The sequence below is a fragment of the Ambystoma mexicanum genome, chromosome 8 (assembly GCF_040938575.1).
Source record: "Ambystoma mexicanum isolate Mex_15411 chromosome 8, UKY_AmexF1_1, whole genome shotgun sequence".
NCBI lineage: Eukaryota > Metazoa > Chordata > Amphibia > Caudata > Ambystomatidae > Ambystoma > Ambystoma mexicanum.
This window is the reverse complement of record NC_090929.1, coordinates 754068017-754080023: the sequence shown is the minus strand read 5'-3', so window position 1 is coordinate 754080023 and position 12007 is coordinate 754068017.

Below are 12007 nucleotides of genomic sequence, written 5' to 3'. Positions count from 1 at the left end.
CACATGGCCTTCATGTAGTGGGACATAAAGTTTGACCCCCTGTCAGAGATTACCTCCTTAGGAAACCCAACCCTGGTAAAAATACCAAGGAGGGCCTTAGCCACAGCCGGAGCTGTAACAGTCCTCATAGGAATGGCCTCAGGGTATCTAGTAGCATGGTCTACTACAACAAGGATAAACCTGTTGCCTGAGGAGGTTGGAGGATCAAGGGGACCAACAATGTCAATCCCTACCCTCTCAAATGGGACTCCCACAACTGGGAGAGGCACTAAAGGTGCCACATTCTTGGAACCAACCTTACCAGAAGTCTGGCAGGTATGGCAGCTCTTACAATATCTATCTACTTCGGCCCCCATCTTTGGCCAATAAAAGTAGAGTGAGAGCCTTTCCTTGGTCTTCTTGAAACTCAAGTGGCCAGCCAAAGGTATCTCATGGGCTAGTTGTAAGAACTGTTGTCTGTTTTCTTGTGGGACTACAAGGCGTTTGTAGTCTCCAGGTTCAGACTCAGTGGGTTCACTGTAGAAGAGGCCATCTTCCCAGTGCAACCTATACTTCCCAGGCTCTTGCCCATCAGCTTGAGAAGCTGCCTGGTGGCGGAGACCTTCCAGAGTTGGACATTCTCTTTGCCCCTTACGAAAAGCTGCCCTGCTAGGCCCACCTTCTGCCAGTAAAGACTGCAGCTCAGGATGGTCCTCAGGGTCCAAATCTCCAATAAGGTTGGGGCCTCCTTCTAGCTCTTCCTCAGAGTCTAGCTCAACCACACAGGGTTGTACCTCCCTCTCAGCCTCAGCTGGAGGGGGAGTTACAGGTGTAACTTTGGACAACCTAGGGGAAGTCCTTGTTGGAAGCACTGGAGTGCTTGCTGCTGGCTTTTTCCTAGGAGTCTTGGGTTGCCCCTTTGCTCCTGATCTGGTAGTTACTGCAGTAAGTTGCTCCAGTGGTAGAGGAGTGATTTCTGTCATCATCTCCTGAGATAACCCTCTCAGGGTTTTCTCCCTTGCAGGTTTTGTGAGTTCCTGGAACCTTTTGCTAGGAGGTCTGGGGGTATGAGATACAACTCCAAGAGCTTTGAGGTCATTACCCAACAGAACCCTACCTGGCACTTCACATTGTACACTGACAGGTATTTTTACAGCCATGTCATTACATTGGATGAGAACTGGTAACTGGGGACACATCTGCACAGGCCCACCAGCTAACTTGGTGAGGCATTTGGGTGCCTTAGCAACATCCTCTGCCTTGAAAAATGATTCATCCACCACAGTTATGCTGGCTCCAGTGTCCCTAATGGCAGGAGTCTCCTGACCATTCACCTGGACACTGTCCTTATAATACTCTTTAGTATTATCTGGGATAGAGTTATAGACATCTAAATTCTGTTGCTCCCACAACCCCAGAGAGACTAAAGAAACACTAGCTGAGACTCCAGTGGGTTCATCAGCTAGTAATAGAAAGTTTCCACTTGCCATATGTACTTCCTCTTCTGGAGCGAAGGCTAAGGAGGCAAGCTGGACCCCTGAAGGTTTACCCTTACATCTGGGATCTCCTTTCACATGGTCAGTAGCCTTACAAACAAAGCATGAGCCAAAGGCTCGCTGGAATGGAGGCTTGTTCTGACCTCCTTCTGGTCTGGGACCAGAAGGTACACTAGCCTGATTTGGTTTCCCTTGTGGCTTACCCTTATAGTTTTGTTTGGGGCCCTCTTTGGAATTTGTAGTATTAGAATTCTCTTTGGAGTCCTTCTTAGACTGTTTTTCCCCATCCTTCTTCTGAGTTACCCCAGAATCCTTGTGAGTGGCCCTGTTGGCAACCCACAAGTCAGCAGCCTTAGCTAGTTTCCGGGAATCTAATTCCCTGGAATCAGCCAAGTGTTGTCTGAGCTCAGGAGAGCAGGCATCATAAATAGTCTCCAACATAAACAAATTCTTCATACCTTCATAAGTGTTCACCTTGTAACCCTTAATCCATCCCTCTAAGTTTTTCAAACATTCATTCACCCAGGTAGCCCAAGGGGTACCATCATGCTTTTTGAGGTTCCTAAACCTCTTAAGATACTGGGAAGGGGTCTTCCCAAACCTAGCTATCAAAGCTAGTTTCACACATTCATAGTCCTTCCTATCCTCCTCCCCCATCTCCATTACTACATCAGTTGCAACAGGGGGAAGCCTAGAGAACAACCAGGTGAGTAAGTCATTTCCTGTGATGTTCTGGAGCCCATGATTATATTCAAACAGAGACAACCAATCCAACACATCCAACTTAGGCTCATACATACCAACCAATTCTTTAGGCATCCGGGGTCTTTTAGGACTGGAACTTCTAGAGGAGCCAGAGAGAGAAACATTCTCAACAGATAATTTCTTCATTTCTAAGTCATACTTGAGCTCCATTTCCCTTAGCCTTAGTTCTTTGTCAGTTTGAGCATTAAGTTTCTTATACTCCAATTCTAGCTTCATTTTCTCCAGTTCAAAGTACTGAGGACTAAATGTGGGACCTGGTAAAGGTCCAGTAGGTACAGCAGGTAGAGCAGGCAGAGGCCTAGGGGGGACAGTTACAACAGCCTCACCCTCCTCTTCTGACTCTTCCTCAGAAACATCAACATTTTGCTCCATGTTAACTTCAACACTGTCATCTACAGTTGCTGGAGTGGTAGGTTCCTCTGAACCATCACCCAGACTTTGGTTAGCTAACAATCTTTCAATCAGCTCCATTTTCTTGCCCTTAGTCAGGAGATCCTTATGTTTACAGAGCACTCTTAAACAATCAGCAGTTTTGGCTGCAAGGGACTCTTGACTATAGCTTTCTATAACTGACATGTTAGAGGTTTTTCTTTTTCAGTGCTAAGCTTTGTGGTTAGTTGCACTAAGGTATCTAAAGCACAATAAAATGTATACTCAATACAAATCCCACCGCTGTACACCAGTGTTAGGCAGAAACCTGTGCAGTTCCCTTGGGGAACACTGCAAAAGATTTAAGACTACAGGTAGAGCAGTAAACCCCTTTGGTAGCAGTCTGTACCACCCAGATTTACCTGGTAGCTGTGGCTGAGCAGTCAGACTTCTCTCAAGAAGAGTTAGGCAGTATGTAAAGTATACACAATAGGTACCAAAACACAATAGTACAAGCAAACACTGACCAGAGCTTGGTTTCAAAAGTATATAGTTATTTATTTAAAATACACATAAGTTAAAAACACTCTAGCAAAATAGGGTAAAAACACTTCAACACAGTTATAATGAAAGTAGATTCAATCCTTTCTCCTATCTAGACAACTCTAGGTTAACACCACTTAATTAAAACAGAGGTGAGTGCTTAACTTTAGATGACACTCTAGTAGTTTCCAAGAAAGGGAGAGAAAAAGCAGAAATGGGTTAAACACACCACTCTAAGGTCCAGAACACTTGCAATAGGCTTACAGAAGGATAAAGTCACAGGTGAGCAAAAGTCACTAGGCAGGGCCCACTCTTAGAGTAGCCGGAGCGAAAATGTGCCCAAGATCACACTGTTAGTTAGAGATTCAAAGTCTTGCAAAGAGTCAAAAAGAGTTTAGAGTGGCTCAGAAAGTTTAGCCAAAGTGTCCCAGGCACTCCCAGGTTCGAAAGCCGGGGACTAAATCTACCCCGTACAGTCGGTGGCAAGGGAAGCCAGGCGGAACACAGTACCTTAAGCGGAAAGGATCCTCCAGCGGGGGCAGTTGTTCCAGGCAGCGACAGCAAGGCTCGACGTCGGTCAGGGGAGAAGAATATCTCGCTGAAGAGCAGAAGAGAAAGGTCGTAGCACTGCCCGGGAAGAAACCAGCCGCGGAGTCCTCCGGTTAAAGGGTTGGTACCGACTTTCGCGGTATGGGGGTAAAGTGTGGTATTCCGGTTGCCGGGGTGCTTGGCACAGGCAAGGCGGCCACGAGATACCTCAAAGAACGGAAAGAAGGCGAAAACTGGTTGTCCCCACCAGTCAAGGGAAGGAGCCACTCCGTTAAGAGTTCTCCTCGGTCGTCGGGAAAAAGTGGTGAGACGGTTCAGCAGGGCTCCACCGGGTGGTGTCGTCGAAGCAGGTCGGCTCAGCTCTTCCCTCGTCGGATTCTTGGTCCTGTGGCGACTTCTGAAGTCCCAGTCCCCAAAGCCCTGCTTTTATGCAGCAAACCCCCATTCACCCAGCCTAGCTGTCACTCAAACATGCTAAGTGGTGAGCCGGGCGGCTCACCACTTGGGCCAATCAGGACGGAGTGCGACTTGAGTTACCAAGGTAACTCAGTCCAGGGTGCCTAAATCCCCCTCCACCCCTCCTAAGTACCCCAGACAGAGTGGCACCACTTTGGAGGGCTTCTGTGGAGAAGCCCGCCAAAAGTGGAACAAAGGGCTCCACTTTGGGTCAGAGTTACAGAGGCGAACACCAACGCCATTTTAGAATCAAGTTTTGGCAAAAAGTCCCAACCGGAGTTATAAAAATAAATATATAAACCGGCGGTATGTTTAAGGCTACCGTAAATAAATAATTAAATGTGTTAGCCTAAAACAATGGGAAATCCCATAGGAAAATATTCGCGGTCGAATATAAAACGTAGTTTCCACTGCCACCAGCCAAAACTCGATCAGGGGGGACGGAGACGTGCCCCCTCGACTAACAGACCCTGGGGCAATCGAATTGCCCCAGCCAGTACGTCCACAATATGATGGTTTGTACTGGTTCTGTTCAGGATTCAAGACTAGCAAAGTCTTTTGTGACTTTACATGCCCTGGGAGACAGTAGTCAGTCCCAGGGTATGGAGTCTATGTTGGGGAGTCCCTAGGACACCCCTGGGTCACGGCACAGAGGGTGCTGTGTAACCCACATCACAAAAATACATGAGGCCCTATGGAGTAAAAGACCCCATAGCCCATTCAACACAAGGTTTGTCCAAGATAACACAGTTCAACATGTCCAAGAGTGAGGGAAAAAGAGTCTCACTCTTGGCAGGAGAAAAAAAGAACCCCAGAAATCCAGCAAAGCTGCTGGGGGACTCACTAGGTAGGGAAATTCAGCCTAAACAGAGAATTCTCCCTAACACCGGCCATAGTCTGAACCACATGTGATCGCCATTTACTTATAAGCGGATCAGATGACGAGAACACATAATCAGCTAGAAAACCCAAGACTGAGTTGTTGTTAATGGCCATAATGCATTTTCTGAATAATTCGATCATGTGCCAGGTGTACCTGCTGAACAATGAGATAAGACCAAATTCATATGGTATTAAAGGAAGAACAATATTGAACAACGCAAATTGAGAAAGTGTAAAAGAGATACATTCGACTCTCTCAATGACATAGTCTATTCCTGGCAGGAATACTACAGACAAAACCAGATTTCCCAATCCACACCCTAACTCATCCAGTTCAGACAATACCAGTGAAGGGAGCATTGGTAAGCCCTTGCCCGGTAAGAGACCACTTCCACAGAAACAAGGTGCAATCACAAATATATCGGATACAGCAGCTACAGCACAAACTAGCATACCAGTGGCTACGTCATCTTTTTTAGAAAAAAGACCAGACGTGGGAACAAGGTCAAAAAAGAAAAACAAATAAGTGAAACAATTGTGGTCAATATCACCAGTAAACCTTTATCATCTAATCAAATGGAGATTCTCAATAAAGGTTTATCATGTGTCCCAACATCCAACACAACATTGTTTGAAGAAAAAGTCAATATGCATTTACTTTTGCGCTAGGTCAAACTCAAATTGTTCTTTGCATTTCAAATGGCTGATGCCATGGAGGAAGAAGCGGACGATAGAGTTGAATTAAAGCCGAAAAGCTTTTTTGACCCTCCAATACAGAATCCGGTCTTTAATATGTTCAAGCATAATTTGGAACGTGACCTTGGAAAGATTAACTACACTCAGTGAACTCCATTCAACATTAAAGACTCTCAATTAAGAGAGATTGAATATTTGTCAAAAAATGAAGAACTTACCTTGAAACCCACTGACAAGGGTGGGGCAGTGTTAGTTATGCATAATAGTTCTTATCATACACGCAACGTATGTACCTCTGGACCGGATAGTTGCCGGTACGGACAGCATCCTAGACCCGCTGGCAACATACATTGACAAGCTCCTACAACCTTTGGTTCAGTCCATTCCAACTTATCTAAGAGACACCACTGATTTCCTAAGTAATGTTAATGACATTGCATGTCTATCATCGGAATGCATACTATTCTCTATGCATATGTGCAGTCTGTACACCTCAATCCTTCATAATGAGGGGATAGATGCTGTAGAATGGCTATTATTACAATCACATAATGTTAAATGCGAACCACAGCTCATTATTGAATTCATCACCATCATTTTGTATAACAGTTTCTTTAGGTATCAACGCAAATTCTACGCACAGGTTTCCGGAACATCCATGGGTCAGCAATGGCACCTGGCTATGCAAACATCTTTATGTACTCATTTGAGAAAACATATGTACTCGACAAATTGGAATGGTCCTCAAAGATTATTGTCCGGAAAAGATACATCGACAAAAATTTTGGTATCTGGTGTGGCTCTAAAATTGAATTGGAGGAGTTATTTACATATCTGAACAGCGTACACCCACACATTAAATTCACTTTAGACATTGGTGAGCCAACATTGCACTTCCTTGACGTACAGTTGACTATTGTGAACAACCAGATTAAAACATCTGTAAACCATAAGCCAACTGTTGTCAATAATCTCCTAGATTTCGCAAGCTTTCATCCCAAGGCTATGATGTCGAGTCTAATCTGGCATCTAAAAAGAATTATTTCAGATGCTGATGATTTCAAAACAGAATGCACTACATTAACTAAAAAAAATAACCACTAGAGGTTACCCTGAAAAAGTTGTGGAAGAAGCACAATGAAGAGCTGCTCTAATCACTAAACAACAACTGCTTACTCCCAAACCTAAGAAGGAAGCTTGCTCTATCCTACACATATGTAAATACTCTAGGCAGAGCTATCATATCAAGAGAATTCTTCCCAAAAATGGGCCTATCCTACATCATAACCCAATTCTCCCATAACTCTTCCCACAACCACCTATGATGGTTTACAAACGTGATACCAATCTCAGAGACAGACTTGTGAAAGCCGAAAGGGGCCCTATACAGGACCAAACTGTATTGATTTAAAAAAAGGGCACATTCCCTTGTTTGTCATGCAGCCATTGCAATAACATTATGCATCCCCATACTGGCAAAAAAATAGCATTGAAAGACTTCAGCACTTGTAGAACAACTCGCATTATCTACATTATCAAATGCCCCTGTGGGCTTTTATACGTAGGCCAAACAACGTGGTCTGCCCGTGAACGTTGGACGGAGCATAAATCATATATTTGCTACAAAAACTCCTGTTGCAAGACATTTTGGTGCATTACAACATACTATAGCCCAAATTTAGTTCAATATCGTAGAGGTAGTAAAGAAACCTTCCAGAGGAGGCAACTAATGAGTTACTCTCTCAACGAGAGATGTATTGGATTGACCTCATGGATACAGTCCATCCAAAAGGGCTCAATGAAGAATTCTCATTGAACTGTTACATTTAGATTTGCACTTAACCTTGTATAATTGACTGATTGCTTTAGCCCTGCAAGCCATATTCTGTACCTGACTTCGATGACCTTGTTGAATTGTTCATGACTTCAGACTTTCCTATGCTATACGTCCGGTTAGGTGGAATACCTCACAGTTTCCTTGTTTGACATTTGAGAATTGTATACACTATTTGACCCGTATAACTGTCAGAGTGGCCTGGCTCTGCCAGCCATATTTTCCATCTCAATGGCTTAGATGACTGTATTGAATGGGACATATTTTAGGACATCCCTAACCAATATTTTTGGTTGGGTGATATATCCTATCTTTTCTATGTCTGACAGCCTAGAACATTTCATACCCTTTGACTCTCAGTGATTTTACTTACTCTTTCCATTCAAAGTGCTCTGCCCACTTTATTAGTTTGCTATTCTTTATTTTGGCTCTTCTAACTACACCTACCTTTTGGTGTAGCACATCCGCGTGTGGAGGATACACTTTTTTTATTTTATTTATGAGCTGTCATCTATAATACTCTCCTGATGAGTGCTACACATGCTGATATTTACACGTTACCTTGACGACGGGACGCTCGTCATTATGACGCTTTCTCGTCCTTCCCTTAAGAACACGTGCAGTTTAAGATGAATCATCGCTATGTGAATTTCACACTTGTAGTGTAATTTCCATACCTTTTTGAAGCTTTTTGATTACAGTAAAATTTTTGAGTAGTAAGGAACTTAGTCAATGTTTTGATCTACCACGACCAATCTATCGCAACCTTTCAACTTGAACAGATCGTCCATTGGCAGCGCTCTAGTTGCGCAATAAATGTAATGCACACGCTATATATATTTAAGAGGTCATGCAGTGCCTCACAAGACCTGCGACTTGACTGGGATAGTCTTGGTCAGATTCTTCTCTGCATTGTGGATTCTGACTTTATATCCCACGCATACTCGACCATCATTTCATCCGATGACCGCACTATGCCGGGTTGTAAGAGTTCATCAGAGGTAAAAGAGTTATTAGAAATAAAGCAGTTACGTGTATTTTGCGACTATCAGGAGTTATTTTATTATTCTTTCCTCTATCAATTACAGCTATGTCCTGGCACTCTGTAAGGTGGTTACCCCTTGGTAATTGTATCTTGTTTTTAACTCACCATTTATGTCTGTTTAAATTCCATAGAAACTACCGACTTAGGCCGTAAATTGGAACCATCCATTCTGTGGACAGCAAAATCTTACTGTGTTTGGTTTACAACACATGCCAAGCCCTAACATTTTGCCTTGAATCAGCTTCATCTGCAGATCGTTAGGTAAGCTCTACTGACTTAACCGCTTTTAATTCAGTACTATTCTTTAGATTGGCGATTTACAGTCTGAATACTTGACATCTATTTATAGGAACAACACTGTTGAGTACGAATTCAAAGAAGGAAACCTTAACACCCATGTGAGGGAACATACCATGTGATCTTACCCTATGAACTTCCTTTGCTTCCACATCAGTGGACCCAAGTCATCACATAACAGATGGAAAGCATCTGCATACAAGATTAGAATTCAGGTACATTTTGCTCATCTACGTTTCTAGCTTGAACTTACCATTGGCACGCTATCAGTATTTATTTGGAGTCCATCCTTGAGTATCACTTGGTTAATCATTAGAGTTAAGTGTCCTAGGGTGATTGGTAGTGTAGGGTTATAGATGGACTGGGACCATTCCAATATGTCTACCTATGCCTGATAAGTAGTTATTTACTTTGTGTAGTTTACAAGCGCTGCTTTATTTCACATTTAGAGTGCTATTTGAGGATGTTTCTGTACTTAGCTTTTATTTTTGTTTAGAGTTTTATTTGATGATGTATTGGGCTTATATGTCTCTTTGAACACCATTGTTATGCTGTGACAACTATGAAATGTATATAATACTGATAGGTTTTCTCTCTATATGCCTTTACAGACTTTTTGCTCCTGAAGAAGGGGTCATCACCCCGAAACGCGTTGATCTTAGAACTCTGTTGTATCACCTTTTAGCCTGTCATCTACAGGGCATTGATTGTCCTTGTATATCTCTTTTGATTTATTTGTTCACTTTAAGAATGTTTTGTATGATATTCATTAATGTCTCTTGTTAACTTGCAATTGTTCACAAGTAAAAAATGTTTTTGATTTTCTATATGAACTCTTTCTGACTGATTTGTTCAGCTTTGATGGTGTGCAGGGGACGAGAGTGTCTCTAGCGTTAGACACTTACTTTTTGCTCCTTGTATATTTCAGACTCAGGGGGCCTCATTACGAGGCGGGCGGAATTGTATTGTATTGTATTGTTTATTTATTTATAGAGCGCACCGGGCCGTTAAGCAACTGGGCGCTTATAAGAAATAAATCTTAGGTTAAAGGTACATAAATAATTACAATTTCCTATGTTGCATGGTCACATATCAAACATTACTTATGTTGCAAAGTCACATGATTACAGTTAGGATATGTTACAGTTTTAAATATTTTACATTAAATATACAGAGTTTTTAGTGGAGCTCTGCCTTTAGCAGTCATTGGTGTGAAGCCAGAGTTTGACATTAGCTTTGAACACATGGAAGGAAGGAGTAGCTCTAAGTGAGTCTGGGATGGAGTTCCAAAGATGAGCTGCTAGTACTGGGAAGCTGGATCCTCCAGTTCTTTTCAGTTTGAAGTTGGGGATTTTGATACTATTTGATTGGGCCTTTCTGATGGGTCGTTCAGAGGAGTACTTTGTACATTTCTCTGTGAGGTATACAGGTGCTTTATTGTTCAGACAGTTGTGTGTAATATTCAGGGTTTTAAGTTTGATACGGTCATTGATGGCCAGCCAGTTGGCGGCTCTTCTTTGATCAGATATGTGTTGCCCTTTGGGAATGCCTAATGCTGTTCTAAGGGCGTTGTTCTGCAATGTTTGGAGTTTGTTGGTGTTGTGTTTGCTGGTGCCCAGGTACAGTGCGTTGCAGTAGTCTTAATTTGGAGAGTATGAGGGCTCGCGCTATGGTGGTGCAGCTGTCTGTGGACAGGTATGGTTTACAGGCGTGAATAAGTTAGCAGGTGTAACTAGTTGCTGAGGCAGTCGCATTAACTTGCTTGTCGAGGGTAAGGGCTGAATCAAGGTAAAAACCTAAGGTTTTAACTTCCTTGGCTACCTTGATTTTAATGCCATCTATGGTAATGGACTTGTATAGATGGGATAATTTGTTAAGTTTACTGGTGGACCCGATGATTAAGAGCTCGGTCTTGTCGTCGTTAAGACATAGGCCATGTGTGGCCATCCATGTTTGGAGGATTTGGTAGATTTTATTTATGAGGCTGGTGTCATTGTTGAAGTCTCCTTGGATTGGGATAAGAATTTGGGTGTCATCAGCGTAGTTGGTATATGAAACCCCTAGTTTGTCCAAAATATCAAAGAGAGGCTTTGTAAAAATGTTATACAAAGCGGGGGAGACACATGACCCTTGAGGGACTCCACAAGTGATAGGGACTGGATCCGCTGCTGATGTTGATGAGAAGACTCTTATAGTTCTCTTATCCAAAAAAGAGTTTATCCACGCTGTGGCTTTTGAGGAGAAGTTGGCAGCTGATTTGAGGTGGCTACAGAGTACCTTATGATCTACCATGTCGAATGCAGCTGATCGGTCTAAGAGTAAGAGAATAGAAATGTCTCCTCTGTCTTTGCGCTCATCTAGTTGTTTTTTTAGATCAAGGAGTGCCGTTTCGGTTCCATGTCTGGGTCTGAATCCTGATTGTCTTGACCCTAATAGGTTGTTGATCTCCAGGTAGGATTGGATCTGTAGGTATACAGCTTTATCTAGAATCTACCAAACCTCATGCTCCTCCTGCCCTCACCCGCTGCAAAAAAACATAACACTATCAAACCTCCTTCCTCTGATCCAACCTATCACTAATCACTCCAGCCTGATCACTAACCCTAACGATCGCTGAGTTGATGGGTTCGACGTGGGGGTTCCCTGAATAACGGGCCCGTTGTTAGCACACTGGTCCTCTCGCGGGACCCGCAATGGACATCTGGTCTGACCAGACGTCCAGAGCAGGTCCCGCAGGAGAACCTTGTAATAGGGCGGAATGGGATTAACAGCGCCGACACCATTACCGGCACCGTTAAACCCATTCCGCCCGCCTTGTAATGAGGCCCTCAGTGTCAGAGCCTGTATTTCTCCTCTGCACTGTGATTAGTCAATATATCCTTTATCCTTTAGTGTGATTCTTTCTTAATTGGTGTGCTCTTATAGACATGTGTACATCAGTACCTGAATGCACAGAAATAACACAATGCAGGGGGCACCTCTCACACATGATCTGGGGCAAAACTAGATCTTGGTTTGGAGCAGTTGTCACATGCAGCACATTACAAATACATGAAATCAGCCTGCTGCACAAACCATAATTTCAATTGTGCTCGC